The 15,927-nt window shown below is 41.0% G+C and overlaps 1 protein-coding gene across 11 annotated transcripts in view; it reads left to right on the forward strand.

The window, feature by feature from the left end:
* SULF1 (sulfatase 1) overlaps window positions 1-15,927 on the forward strand; it is a 169,473-nt gene that overhangs the window by 32,541 nt on the left and 121,005 nt on the right. The window lies entirely within an intron of this gene.

Below are 15,927 nucleotides of genomic sequence, written 5' to 3' on the forward strand. Positions count from 1 at the left end.
CCAAGTAAATATTAGTGCCAGGGTATTGCGGGGCCAGGAAGAGTTACAGAGACCCACCTAAGCAATATGACCTTAGTTGCAAAAACATTCTTAGGGGTGTTGACTCATGAGAGTTTACAGCCCCATGTGTGTCTTCTCAAATGTCAACACTGGAATTTCTTCCCTTCTACCCCAACCAAACTAATGCAATGGAAACTGTTGAATTCCTGTTGGTTTCAAGTTGCAGCTCTTCTAAATCTTTACCCTTCGCTTGCATTGCATTCTAAGCCTTGCGTTGGCCCAGGTTGTCTTGGATAAAGTCCTCTAATCACCAAAAAGTTCGTGAACCTCACACAAACAAAACAAAATGAAATCTTCAACAGGTCTGGCCTGAATTTCAGGTTTATCTTTTGAGGACTGATTTATCCAGCTTCTCTTTCTAATACTTATGGAATTAAGCATTTTGTGTCCACACTACAAATGGCAAGGTTAGCAGGGAAATATCTGGAAGTGTACAGAAGTCTGGGGTTAGTTCCTTGACAGAAAATCATGAGCATTGCCTTTTTTTTCCCCTGTAATTCTCACTGCTTTGTGTGCAGATGATCTGGGATACCACCAGAAATGTATTGGAAGCTGGTTATCCACAAGGTAAATCAAAAATAAGAGAAAACAAGTTGAAGTTTAGTCTCCTTCCTTCAAAGCTCCAAACAGGAGAGGAAATATTCTAAAACAGAAACTAAACAAGGTATCTGTTTAGAAATTAGTTCAATAAACAGTAGAACTGTGACTTCTTAAGAATTCTTCATCTTCTTGAGTCAATTCTCCATTTAATGGGCAATTTTACTTTGAGCATTATATCCTCTTCATTTCTCAGCATATTCCTATTATGAGAAAACAGAAATGTGTTTAATATTGGATCAAGTTAGAATCACTTGCTGATATTTAACACACAAGACACTCACTTCTTAAAAATCTGTAAGCCCCCTCTGAGAGAAGTGTCTAGTCTCCTTTTTCTGTCTTTGGACTGGAAAATTCAGATTCTAAGTCCCACCAAGTGCCAGTTTCAAAATCTCTGCCCTTCCTCATCCCTCACTGGAGCTGGATTAGATAGGCAGCTGAGTCACTTTTCACCACCACATCTGTATTCATAGATCCACAGACCTCCCATCTGGCAAATTTTGTAGAAAGTAATCAGGCCTTTCTTTGTGTGCTCAGACACTCAGGTTTATAAAATAAGGACCACTTTAATGAGCCTTAGAGCTTCAAAATGCTGCCTTGTGCATTTTTGATTGCCTCTCTGCTCCTGTCATCTGGCTATAAAGTTCATTCATTTAATATTTTTCCAGCTTTAAGAACTGCTTACCTGCAGTTCATTGAACTTGGCATCACCTCCAAAATACATAACACGAGAAACAGAACCAGGGGATGTTATAAGCAAAACTCAGAAGCTGCCTAAGCATCTCCTGACTGTCCGACTGCCAGAAGATTCTCTCTTGGTCCAAGGAAAGATAGATTGTATTCACATACAATAAGACAACAAAAAGACAATTAAATTTCACAGCGTGGGGTGGATTGTGAGTGTTCTTGTCAAAAATGTTCACACCTGTGGAACAGACTGTTATTTTTTGTGGAGCCTGGTTTTCAGCTTGAAATACACCTGCCAAAATCTGAATGGCCACTATTGTACGTTCTGGACTCAAAAACTGCACTGTCAGACGAGGCTTGGGGCACACAGATGGGATAAGTTAGAACAGCGGCTATGTTGTTTGTAAGGAAACTAAGACCTTTCCTAGCCCTGTTGATGCCTATTTAGGATGGAAAATTTTATCATAAGCATGTCTTGGCTAGGCCTCCCTGGCACTTTATTATATTTTTATATGACCTTAATAATTTAAGTGATACTCAATGTCTTAATTTAAATTTAAGAGATTTTTTTTTAATTGTCCATGGACTGTAATAGTAAACTACATCTTTTCTAGGGATCAGCTTCAGATTTAGACCCTAAAAACTGCTAACATTATCTTTGTCTGGGTATCCACTGAGCATTTAAAGCTTGCCATGGAATATAAACGGCTGAATTTGGGGGTGCTAAGAAGCCGACTCCTTTCCCTTGTGATCACTCTCGCCCTTAACATTTCTCAGTTAAAAATGCATTTGTTGTAAAACAATACAGTAGCTTTCAAATGTGAAATTTCTTTGAGGTAAAACACAGACGCACCAAACTCCAGCCCATTCAGTTTTTTGTATATGAATAGATGCAGTGAGGACTCCTAGAAAATTACCACTATTTGACTATTTTTGACCTACCCAAGCAGCAATTTCACATGGTACAACCTGATGTTTTATATAATTGGAAACTCAGAGGATATACAATTTTATTCTGATTCTTTTCACTATTGTATAGAAACAATCTATAGTTTCTGCAGTGTCTTCATAGTTCATTAGTTCGAATTTGGGCATCACTCTCTATTACGTGGATGTGGGGCATATTAAGTGGATTTTGCTTTTTCCCTATTAGAGATAACACTCAAAAAAACCTAACCCACACCTTCTTCACACAGCCCTTTTATCTAGTTGCCTTCCAATGCCGGTTTTGAAACTAATGTCTTCTCCTGCGTCGTCCTTTCCTCCCTCCGAAACGAAATACTTTCACCTGTGAGTCATCAATACAAATCTAAGTGATAGAGCAAGCGTTAGTATGCGCAAGCGTACCGGCGTGCACACGTGCACACACATCGCTAAATGGAGCTGTTTAGACAGTACAGCCTCAAAGCCAATGAATCTGTGCTGAAAGAAAACACCGAACTTCAATAGGATGAGAAACATCGCGCCCACCAGCCTGTGCCACCTTTCTCTGGCTTTTCTCCCTTCTCATCTGACTGAGACCTGGCTCAGCAGATGGTCCTCTCAGTATGCTTTGGCTGCCAAGAGAATAGAGCTTTGTCTAATATGGCGAGGAAACAAACTCCGGGGATATTAACCGACCAGAGGAAAACCCTTTGCTCTTGCCATAATGATACATTCAGGCAGGAAGTTAAGAGGAAAATAGCTACTCCCCTGGGGATGAGGAGTGCGGAGGGGGAGGGAGGGGAGCAGTTTAATTATGATGAGGGTGGGGGCGGGGTGATGGGGACAGTCACAAGTGGAGATCAAGAAAAAAGAATGGGATGATGTCATTCTTTACTGGGACAGTCACTGAAATGAAATCAGGTCACACACAATGGTCTTGTTCTATGCCTGCAACCGTAAGTGTTACAAGAGATTACTTTGTGGCAATGCTTGTTAGGAAGGGTCTAAGGGCCGTGCTCACATTAAGATATCCCCCAAGACATCTTTCGGATGGGGAAGAAGGGCAGAATCATCCCATCCAGGGCCGAAATGACCCACACGAGATGCACAACATTTGTTTTAAGATCACGAAGCCACAGTTTAGAATAGAAAAAGTCTGGATTCTTATATAACAGTGAGTTTTAAGAAGCAGATGCAACTCCACATCTTGGTTTCAGGCCAGATGTTTTAAACTGATGCCCTTTCTCATAGGATGATTTTGAATGGCATTTTAAAGTTAAGGGGAATATATTTCCCAGTATAAAGTTGCATTTTCTGAAAAGAAATACTGCCTTGTACTATGTTAGAGCATTTTTAGGACTGATTAACTCTGCTTACATAGGAAGCATTTGATTTGTGTCGATGTTGAATCCCTGGAGTCTAGAGTCGCTGGTGGCAGATGTATTCAAATTTAGGCTCCTTCTCTCAATGATGTCCTAATTTAACCTCATTCATCTGCTTCGATTTCACAAGAGGGCATCACAATTACAAATGAAGGTTAGATTTTTTAAGAAGTCATCCCTGGAATAATTAGGTGAGAGGGTCAAATCCTGTTATTAAGATTCTGTTGTGATTACATTATAGGGCTTAAAACAAATAAGTCATTGACTGAGGCTTTTTTTTTTTTAGGCCATCTTTGCTGAGCGAGTATTTACCATAGTAGAACTGGAACACTGTAGGCTTTTTACATTCACATCTGCAGGGTACAGAATTTACAAAATTTAATGTTCAGTTTGGTAAACCACAGATCTTCAGTGCGTGTGTATATTCAGGGACAAGGTCCTTCTCTCTTTTGTAGACTTTACAAAACTGTAAAAGCAAAATGAGATTGCAGATAGAATTCATATTTGCTTTATGATTCTGCCTTCAAATTACTAGGGACTCTTGCATGGTCATCTCTGTTGTAGGGGAAGTGGTGGTGTGTATCTACATGACAAAGGTGTTGGAAAGTTGCTGTGGATTGTGGCTGTTACAGGACAAAGAGGCACATTTTGAAGGAATCCTTTTGGGGGTGCAGATTCTAACACAAACCTCAGTGGTTTCTGCTGCCCTTATTTTTTTTTTAATTTTAAAGTTTCTTTATTATATTATGTTAGTCACCATACAGTACATCCCTGGTTTCTGATGTAAAGTTCAATGATCAATTAGTTGCGTATAACACACAGTGCACCATGCAATACATGCCCTCCTTACTACCCATCACCAGCCTATCCCTTATTTTTAAATAAAAGGTGGTGAGGCTACAGGACCTTTGAGAGAAGATAATTATTTAAAAATAAAAAGTAACCAAAACATTTCCAAACAAATGATCGGCATCATCAGAAACTCTCAAGTTCTCAAGATGGTGTTTAATTTTCTTTTCCGTTTCTTTTCTAGCAGGCTTTAAAGAAATCTAAGTCCATTAACCAGAGCCAGTTGACAATAGCATCTAAAATGCAGGTGTTACTTTAAGCAAATCCATTATTTTTTTTAAAAAAGATTTTATTTATTTATTTGACTGAGAGAGACAGCCAGTGAGAGAGGGAACACAAGCAGGGGGAGTGGGAGAGGAAGAAGCAGGCTTCCAGCAGAGGAGCCTGACGTGGGGCTCGATCCCAGAACGCCGGGATCACGCCCTGAGCTGAAGGCAGATGCCCAACGACTGCGCCACCCAGGCACCCCTAAGCAAATCCACTATTAACAAAGCAGGTAAATCAAGCATGGCTTCTTACAATGGGATTCACCATAAAATTAATTTAAAAATTACTTACTTTTATAGTTTTACCAAAAAGAAAAAGATTTGATGCATTCTCTGCATTGAAATGTATTTATGTATTACATCAAGTAAGAATGCCCCAGCAGATTAAATCTATTCTATAATATTCATAGGAGCCAGGACGCCTCGGTGGCTCAGTCAGTTAAGCATCTGCCTTTGGCTCAGGTCATGATCCCAGGGTCCTGGGATCGAGCCCCACATGGTGTTCCCTGTTCAGCAGGAGCCTGTGTCTCCCTCTGTCTGCCACTCCCCCTGCTTGTGCGCTCTGTCTCTCTCTCTCTCTCTCTGACAAATAAATAAATAAAATCTTTTAAAAAAAATATTCATAGGAGCCTGGGCTATCCAGACCAGCCAGACATGAAGATGCTCAGTAAAGCACAGTGACCACAGGAGAGGGACCAGAACAATTCTGAGCCATCAGTTGCCCATGCTGTAAGGTATTTAGGTACATTGAGTATCTCTGATGATGATAAGTTTGCCAGGATATTGCTAGGCACAAAATTCTGCTGTTCAAAGAGAGTTGCTTCCAATTTTAGGCATTTTGTTGACTGCGTAAATTTCTACAAAATGAGAATATACTTGTCCCACTTCCCTCATTAGGCTGTTGTAAATGTAAGACGAAGCCTGGAAAAGTACATCTGGGGGGAGGAGCAGACGTATGGACCCTTCAAGCCCAATCTCGTGCTACTGTTGTACTATTAAAAGGCTAAGGTATGGCATGGCAATCATTAGTTCCCATTATACTTTTCTATTCCCAGCACCTTTCTTCTCCCTCATTATTCTTTTAGTTTTATGTCTCTGCCAGTAAACTAATCCCAGTGTGTATTTTTGATGGTTGGCAAAAATTCAAAAATGCTTTGCGAAGGAGGAAGGCTACAGAATCACTTGGATTCTAACTAGGCATCCAGTGCATTTTTCAGAAAAGCTTCAGAATGAAATATCTTTACTGGCGGATGCATTAAAAATAGGAGTGAAAAAATAGCTTGTATTATATACACTTGTAGTTGTTGGAATTCAACTAAGGATTGACTCCCAAGAATCTTTATGATTAGGGAGAAAAAAGACGAGTAAGATAAACTCCCCGGGGATGGGTGCTATTGCTTTTCGTATCTTGCTGTTTGGCTCTTGTCGTGCTCTGAAGTGGATCGAGAAATCGCCATCATCTGCATCCCCTCAGAGGCCAGGGACAAAAGGTGACATCCCTCTGCTGTCTGTCACAAGACTGCGTTTCTCTTAGGGAAGTACTCAATTTTCTGGTTGCTTTTTCCACCAGGAATTTCTTTTTTTTTTTTTTAAGACTTTATTTATTTATCTGACAGAGAGAGAGAACAAGCAGGGGGACCGGCAGACAGAGGGAGAGGGAGAAGCAGGCTCCCCGCTGAGAAGGGAGCCTGGCGTGGGGCTCAATTCCAGGACCCCGGGATCATGACCTGAGCCAAAGGCAGACACTTAACCAACTGAGGCACCCAGGCGCCCCATGAATTTCTTTTAAATGGCCGATACAGTATCAGCTTAGTCCTCTGCACACACTGAGGTGTCCCTTCTGGGTGAAGGGACAGGAATGTAATTTACATTTCACATTTGGAAGTCCATCTCAGTTTGAAGAACTTTCTCTCTGGTTGTAGAAATACTAAGACCGAGTTTGTATGGTATGACTTGTATATATGTATATGAGTAACTCTTCCAGTGACAACCAACTCCTGAACAGGACAGACGATGATTCTATCAAAACATTGATTTTTTTTTTTTCTCCCGGACTCAGGAAGACAGTAAGAACATGCATCAACCTGATAATAACTAGGCTGAGCTCTTGGCCTTCATGGATGTCTAAAAGCAGACACAGTGGTGTGTTGATGGGATGTAAAGAGAGCCATTGGGAATTCAAGAGTTATCACGAGCCAAGGTGATCCTGTCTTCTTAAAGTGGAAAGCTCCCGCTCTGTTTCTAATCTATAGTGATACATGGAAGAAGTGTAGAACCTGGTTAGGAACACAGATTTGGGAGACAGACTGCTGGGTTTGAATGGTTTGCCGTGTCCTTTGTTAACTGCGTAACTTCATTTCTTTGCGTCTCATCCGAAAAATGGGGGCCACCAATAATACTGACTTTGTCTTGCTGTTTCAAGGATTAGATGTTTCCTTCTGTATAAAGGGCTCAGAATGATGCCTAACACTTGATATAGTGCTTTATGTGTGCTAAGAAATATTACTATTCGTGGAAATGTTAAGCATCCAGAAATGCACCAGGTAGACAATAAGTTCCCGTGACGTTAGTCTGCCCACAGTCCGACACACTTACATACACACACACTCACACTATAGAGAGAGCAGTCACGGGCCCCAGCTCCCACCCTGCCGGAACCGGCACCACACAGGAGTAGGGCGAGCGCCTCACCAATAACAGCGATCGTAACACCTTCTGCATACATGCTAGCCATGGACGTTCGTGCACTTGCCGTAGTTGCTGAAAGCCAAATAACGTGATACCTGGAAAAGTACTTCGGGAGTCTATTACCAGCATAGTGACAAAACCAGCTTTTAACTTTCTAATTTCTGATTTCCCTTTCGGTTGGCTTAGACCCAGGTTCAGCTTTTTCCCCCATCCAGCCATGATTTAGCAAATCCTAACTGATAAAAACGGATAGTCACTGATGCAAGACAAAGATTCTCCTTGTAGAGACCCGGATGACTCAGCAGGCCCAGATTCTGACCCCAAAGAGCGGGATATTTATTCTTTTTTTTTTTTTTTAAAGATTTTATTTATTTATTCGACAGAGATAGAGACAGCCAGCGAGAGAGGGAACACAAGCAGGGGGAGTGGGAGAGGAAGAAGCAGACTCATAGCGGAAGAGCCTGATGTGGGGCTCGATCCCGTAACGCCGGGATCACGCCCTGAGCCGAAGGCAGATGCTTAACCGCTGTGCCACCCAGGCACCCCCAGGATATTTATTCTGTAGTCTACATTCTGAGATCCACAGAAGTGTAAATGGGGTTTGCCTCCAGAAAACTTTTTTTAATCCTTTGTTTATAAATAATATGCATTTGATGGAGGTTTGTTTTTTTTTTTTAAATAGCTTTCATGGTGTAAATGAAATCATTTCAAAGCTGCGGACTGGCAGCTGTGAGGCACCTGTTCTTCTAATTGTACCATTATTAGGATTCCCTTGTTGAAAGGAGAGGAAAAAATATGTATGTCCTCAGAGAATGATAAAAGAGGTCTCTTGAAGAGAGCTTCCCTGAGTATTTTGGATATTTTTCACACAGTGGAGAGCACTAATTCTGCCTGTATTTGATACTTCAGAAAACGACATTTCATATATAAAATTCAAAACTCCATTTGTGTACCCAATGTTGCCACAGCATCTTAAAATAGAAACTTGGGGCTTGATTTTCCATTTCTCGTTCTTTATGGTTAAGCATGCAGGTGTGCCCGGAACTGGCACATGCCTTTGCACCAAAGGGATTACAGAAAATGTGAGTGGTGTTTGCTCCGTCATCCCCCTCAGCCTCTCCCAAGTGAAAATTAAAGGTTATCATCACACGGCAATCAATGAATGACAGAGCCGTGGCCATCCATTGTGTCAAGAATCAAGTGCAAACCTTATAGGCCATCCAAGGACCTCCAGAAAGATGATATAGTGAAAAGCTAGTAAAGATTTTCTGCTATTTACCAGTTGTGGAATCGGGCAAGGTGTGTGGCCTTTTGAGCGTCAGGTGACCTTTTGGTGAAATACGGGTAACAGCGTTTACCTCGTAGTATTACTGTGAGGGGCTCAGAGAGCAGGTGTGTGCAAAGCAGCAAGTGCAGAGACGAGCCGAGAGCATACATCCAGGAACATTCATCTCTCTCCTCAACTTGTCTTAGCTCAGAACTTTCCTCCTCCTCCTTCCCTCTCATGCTGTGGCCCTACCTAACTTCCCACCCTGCCCCTCCGAGCATCCCCATGCCCCTGACCCTCAACGCTCGGATCCAGACTGCTCACACTCCCTTACACACCCTTCTTGGGCAGAGCTCTGGAAAGTCATGGGGCCAGAATATTCTTTTACCCCTTTCTAGCAAAAGCTAAATGCCATAACCCATGTACAATAGTCCTTGATTTCCTCACAGCGATTATTTCTTCTTTTGCACTCCCGGGGACTTTATACTGTAATTATGGTTCACATTTATTTAAGTCTTGTTGGTACCATATTGTCATTTACATTCCTGTGCCTCACGTTAGGCTGTGTGCTTTTTGAGACTGAAGTATCATCCTTTCATTTCTTACTGCATTTAGCACAGTACTTTGCGAGTAGTTAAGTGCACAAGGAATGCTCATTTTTAATTCAAAAAAACAAAGTTGCAACTTTTGGTTTAAAAATATTGAATTTTGTGAACTGCCAGAAAGAGGCATCCATACTTTGGCCAATTCAGGCCAATTCCCTAGTGGCAAATTTTATTTTATTTTTCAAAGACTTTATTTATTTACTAGAGAGAGAGAGCACAAGAAGTGGGGGGGGGGAGGGCAGAGGGAGAAGCAGGCCCAGCTCTACATAGGGAGCCCGATGGGGGGCTCGATCCCAGGACCCCGAGATCACGACCTGAGCCAAAGGCAGATGCTTAACCCACTGAGCCACCCAGGTACCCCCCCAATGGCAAATTTTAAAACTCATGCAATCTTTCTTCTATCTACCTAAGTATTTGAGTATTTAAAGGTGCTATTGTGCAAAGAGATCCAGAATTAAATATTGAGGAGGAGCCCGTGGCCTCGCATCTGTCTTGTAGGGTACAGAGCTGTTATAAAAGACAGGATCCTATGAAATAATGAATGAATGATCCCCAAAGCTCCTCGCCATACATCAATGTCTCTTCAGAGTAGCTTGTTACAAGGGATCACTCTGAAAGACCATACTGCTTTGGACACGGGAACTGCAGAGACAGCAGCAAGCTTCATGATGTGACCATTCAGGGCCGAGAAATAGCAGGATGGAGGCCGCAGGAAAGCCCCCTCGGTGGCTGGGGGCCTGAAATGAGGTGATTCGATACGAACAAAGCCCTTGTGAAACCCAGGAGACAAAAGGCAGAGCCACCACACCTCGTGGTGTTTTGTCACCCCCTGTGGCTGCACTAGAGGCCAGCCTACCCATGCGCTCGGTGCGGACAGGGCTTCCTGGCAGACTCGCAGCGTGTCAGCCAGAGACACAGAAAGAAAGGGAAAGGATTCCAGCAAATGCTAACATCTGAGAGACCAGTGGGAACACACGCCCTTAATAAGTTTTCTAGGAAGGGGTTCAAGAATGTATTTTTGTTGTTGACTATAAAGATAATGAGACGGTGGCAGTATAAGGGAAAGTTTCAGGAAAGCTGAGCTTTGTCCCAGCTATATTTAAGTGGCTGTGTGACCTTAGGCAAGTTACTTAACCCTTCTGGGCCTCCATTGTCTCATCGGTAATATGACGTACGTGTTCACTTCCAGCTCTGAGATCCCACAACCAGATTCTACGAGTTATGCCTACTATAGCCTCCCGAGAATTGCATCACTCCTCAGACAAGGATTATACTTCTCACCTGAGTTTTGTCGGGAAAATGATGCAATGAGAATAAAGAATGAAAACAGAAGTGATTTTCATTTTATCTTCCTTTACTCAGACTGACTCGAGATTTTTCTCAAGAACTGAGATGAAATGTTCGTGGAGATGGATATTTATAAATATGGGTAGATTCCTAGTTACGAAAGGACAATGTTAAAAATGATCATTTATAAACTAGTCTACCAGTGGTTCAATCTATATTATCTAGTAGTATTACTATTAATGTTATATTTTTTTACAGGTCCATTAAGGGACAGTTACCCTTAGCAGGCCTGCCTAGAAATCTAAGCTTGAAGTTTAAAGTTTTGGTGGGAAGGATGCCTGGGTGGCTCAGTCAGTGAAGAGTCTGCCTTTAACTTGGGTCATGAACTCTGGGTGCTGGAATCCAGCCCCGCGGCAGGCTCTCTGCTCAGTGGGGAGCCTGCTTCTCCCTCTGCCTGCTGCTCCCCCCGCTTGTGCACACACGCGCTCTCTCTCTTATTATTGTCAACTAAATAAATAAAATCTTTTAAAAAAATTAAGTTTTGGTGGGAAACAAGGTACTTCACATGACAATCTGTAAACCCGAGAACCTATCTTCACATTTATGCTCCTCATCCCCCGGCCTACTTCCCCAGCCCTTGTAAGAAAAGTTAGGGTTTCTCCTTCCTCCTAAGCCAATGCCGGTGATCTATTCAAGTCTGAAATTCTGATGAGAAATAAATTAAGGAACCAGGAAGTAGGGGTTTTAGGAGAGATGAAAAGAATTTCGGTTGGGAAAGGAGCTGGGGTTTTACCCCGAGGCACTTGAAAAGCAGGTGGAGGGATGGGGCCAAATGAGCGTAAGGTTCATTGGACCCGAGGGCTTTCAACAGTAAGTATGGGGTAAGTTAATTGTAAGACATGAATGAAAAGTAGGAGAAAAAAGTGTCTCGTGAATAAGAAGCCAGTGGACAACAAGGAAGGAATAGGAAAGAGTTTCTCTATGTTTCCTCATTCTGAATTTCCATCATCTGCTTCTGCCTCCTTCTATTCCCTCTCACCACAGATCCCGGTCATCTTGTGATTTTTTTCTTTCTTTCTATGACTAGTGTTTCTCCCTGTAGGAGTCACGTTTTCTGGCTTTTTCACATATCCAGTAATAATTTATTGACTGCTGGATATTGTGAATATTAAGTGCCTCATGGTAAAACCCCACCTTCTTTCCCAACCAAAATTCTTGACACTTGGTAAGACAGGCTGGGGGGGGGGGGAGAGTGTTGACGATCATTCTGAGTGGATGGAAGGAGAAATTAACACACACATTGATCAAGGAGAATGATGTATTTGATTTAAATTTATCGTAGGCTTACGTTTGTGTGTTTCTGGTATAGCATTCATCAAATTGTATTCCTCATGCTTGCAGTTAGCTGAGCTTTTTTGGATCTGGGGGCTTACATTTTTTAAGCACATTTGGAATTTTTTTCAGTAGTTACTTCTTCACATATTTTCCCATTACCACCATCCCTCCTAGGACTCCAATTACATGCATGTTAGACTACTTGATATTAAAATTGTTCCACAGGCCACGGGGAGTGCATTCACTTTTGAAAAGCCTTTCCTTTCAGTTATTGTACTTTTCAGCTCTAGAAATTCCACTGGGTTCTTTTTAATAGTTTCCACGTAGCTCGTCATTATGTTCACGTTTTCCTTCAAATCCTTGATCATATTTAGAATGGCTGTTTAAATTCCTCATCTGCTCATTCAATCATCTCTGTCATTCTGAGTCTCTGCCTCTCTTTTTTATGAAAGTGTAATTAACATAACATCATATTAGTTTTGGATGTATAATGTAATGATTGGATATTTGTATATTTTACAAGATGATCACCATAGTATATCCAGTTAACATCCGTCACCATGCATAGTCACAAATTTATTTTTTTCTTGTGATTTTTTTTTCTCTTTCTATGACCAGTGTTTCTCTCTGTTAGGAGTCACATTTTCTGGCTTTTTCACATATCCAGTAATAATGGATTGGCTGCTGGATATTGTGAATATTACATTGTTGAATGTCTGGATTTGGGTGTCTTCTTCTAAAGAATATTGGATTTTCTTTTGGCAAGACAATTAATTTACTTGAGGATCAGCTGGGGATCTTTTAAAGTTTGTTTATAAGTTAGATCAGATCTGGGGTGATCTATACTCTAGGGCTGGTGAGCCCTACCTACCCTCTAGGCTTGAGCTTTCTGAGGTCTCTACTGGATGCCCCAGGTGTGTTCAATGAGTTCTTTCCACCATGGCTGGTCAGAACTTAAGTATCTCAGCCATACATAGTATCAGTTGTTAATCTTACAGCTCCCCAGTAATTCTTTGCCTGGTGGTTATCCTTTGCCCAACTTTGTGGGTTCTCACCCCACATATCCACAGCTTAGGATTCAGCCAATAACTCAAAGGGACCCCATACAGATTTCTAGAGCTCTTTCTCTGTGTTCCTCTCTCTTCTCATATTCTATCCCACAAATTCCACTCCCCTCCCCAAATTACACTGGCTCTTCAGCTCTGCTTGGGTATCCGTCTTGGTGACATTTCCGGAAAGTGTCTAGTGGGACATACCTCCCATACATTCCTTCTCTCAGGGATCACAGCTTATTGTCCAGTGTCTGAGATAGTTGCTGCATATACATTGTGCAGTTTTCCGACTATTTATAGCAAGAGGACTATTCTAGTACCAGTTACTCCATCTTGATTAGAAATACAAGACCCACCACATTTGTATTCAAACCTTGTTTCTTTTTCTTTTCTCCCCACTAATCACTAAGACCTTTCAAGGCAGTGACAAGATCTCATTCATCTCTGTATTCCCAATGCTTAACATAGAGTTTAGCACGTAGCAGGCATAATAAATATTGTTGAATGAAAGAATGAATGACTATTGTTATACTGATCCACAATATTTAAAGTATCTACATTTAGTTGAGACGTTGATGTAAATCTCTAAGCACTACTTTAATATATGCTTTTTTAAGCAACAGAGAAAAATCTATCAACCAGCTGAATTCACATTAGCTAGAGATCAATGCTAGGGTAGACAAATTCTATGCTAAGCTGACTTAACATTCCTAATAGCTGTAGTATGCCAGTGTCCAGAAACAGAGATCACATGTTTTCAAGTACCTATAGAATAGTAATGGCAACTTATTGTAGAATCAAAAGTAGCGGTGGCTGTTTTTAACATTCAGTCCATGAAGTTGGCAAATGCAATATTTACCTTTGGGGATTTCTGCCTCTAAGCATATGCCAGGATTATAAATGTCCAGACTGTAGTTGCATTTACCTTCATCTTTTGAAGGGACCATGATGCCTTTTTGTTTAAATAACAAAATGCATTGAGTTGGTCTTTCAAAAGTCTATCTCGCTTTCTTTCTGTGATCAAAAAGTCAACTTATAAACTAAGAATGACAGTCAAGCTTCTGTAAACTACACAAATTGAGTGGGAAAGGAGTCCTGCATTTGCATGTTAAAGATTTCTCTCTGAAATCTTAATATAATATCTGCACAAGTTTCATAAAAGAAATATCTATATCTGGAAGAATGTAAGACTTATGGAAATATCTTTAAAATCTCTGATGCTTAAAAGTCTCTGGATATTGGTACATTTCCTATAATTAGAATATCTTCATCTAATTATTTAAAGGGTTCCTAAAATTCAGACCTTTTCTTGTCCTACACACATGCACACACACACACACACACACACACACACACACATGCACACACATACACACACGCAAACCACATGACTGATAAATTATTCCTACTCCATAGGTCAAATCAGGGCTCACACAATACTGTCATTATCAAAAGCACCGCCTTTTAAAACTTAATCTCATTTGATCCACAGGATTCTTAAAGTTTCCTTTTGTTTCTTTTCGACTCTATTTCTGGTTACCTTCGCTGGAAGACAGCAGTTTTTTAAGTTAAGGAACTGAGCTGTGAACGAGATGTCAGCTCCGTTGGCTCATTCTTCCAGGTTACCTTTGGCAAGTCACCTCTTCATCTTTGTTCTTTGATGACACACCTACCAGATGGAAAGAATAATTTGATCTCCACATGAGTGTGAAGGACCCCTGAAATTCTAATATAGGTTAACCAAGAAAACGGTTCATTATTTTCAAAATAATGATTGTACTTGTTTAAAGCCTGAGTGAGATGACGTTTGAGAGCAGTGATGTAAGTTTGTGGTTCCAGAACCCTTCAAAACGAAAGGTTTTATTTCACTTTGTTTTTCTCCAACATTTACCGGTTTCTATTTCCCAGTTAAGAATTTAAAGTGAACCTTGGCCAAAGCCTCCGGTTCCACCTGGTTTGGGGTTAAAACCACATGAAGCCACTGCATTTTGCATAGTTTCCATTTGAAAAGATATATCAGCTTAAGTTCTCTTTCAGCCTGAGCCAGGTTTACATAAAATTTGGCCAAGCTTTAGATGAACCTGCCTGAGTTGTGATTTTATATCAGACCCTAAAATGAGGCCACTTACCGAGTTCCGTCTTTTAAAAAGCACATGTGTAATGTCCCCAGAGTGCGTATAATAGTTACAAGTGGCTTAGGTGTGGCGGCAACACCTTGTTTTAGTGCAATGTGGGGGAGAATTTCTCAGCTACTTGGATCTCATTCTAATTGGGACACCGAGCAGACTCAGTAATAGAAGCCCTAGTGTTAGGAATAACATTTGGGGAAAATTTCTTTTGAAGTCTAACAAAAAGGTTTCCAGGTAAATAGCTCAGAGACACCAGGTTAATTCACCTTTCCTTTGTCCCGTCCTTTATTTTCTGCATTCATTAATTCAACAAATCCTCATTGAGCACTTATCACATGATGTGCCAAGCCCTGTTCTAGGTATTCAAGACGTATTTGTGCACAAAATATTTACAGATCCTGACTTTTGTGGTTCTTACATTCTAGTAGCAGAAGACAGAAAAATAAAACTAAATATACTGTATGAGTCAAATATATATAGTATATGCGAAAGTCGTATGTACTATGATATAAGAGAAAAGTAAAGCAAAATTAGAAATCGGGGTGGGTTGCTGTGTTGAAGAGGTTTCACAAGGAAATCATGGAGATGGTAAGATTTGAACAAAGACTTGAAAGAAGTGAGGAAATAGCAACTAGGTATCTTGAGAAAGAGCTTTCCAGAGAGAGAAAACAGCTAGAGCAGAAGCCCCAAGATACCTACATATTGGAGGAACCATAGTGACACCATTTTGACAAATATGAAGTGAGCAAACAGAAGAGTGGTGGAAAATTAGGTCAAATAAGTAACAATAGGCCAGCAC

Source organism: Ursus arctos, unplaced genomic scaffold (assembly GCF_023065955.2).
Source record: "Ursus arctos isolate Adak ecotype North America unplaced genomic scaffold, UrsArc2.0 scaffold_6, whole genome shotgun sequence".
Classification (NCBI taxonomy): Eukaryota; Metazoa; Chordata; class Mammalia; order Carnivora; family Ursidae; genus Ursus; species Ursus arctos.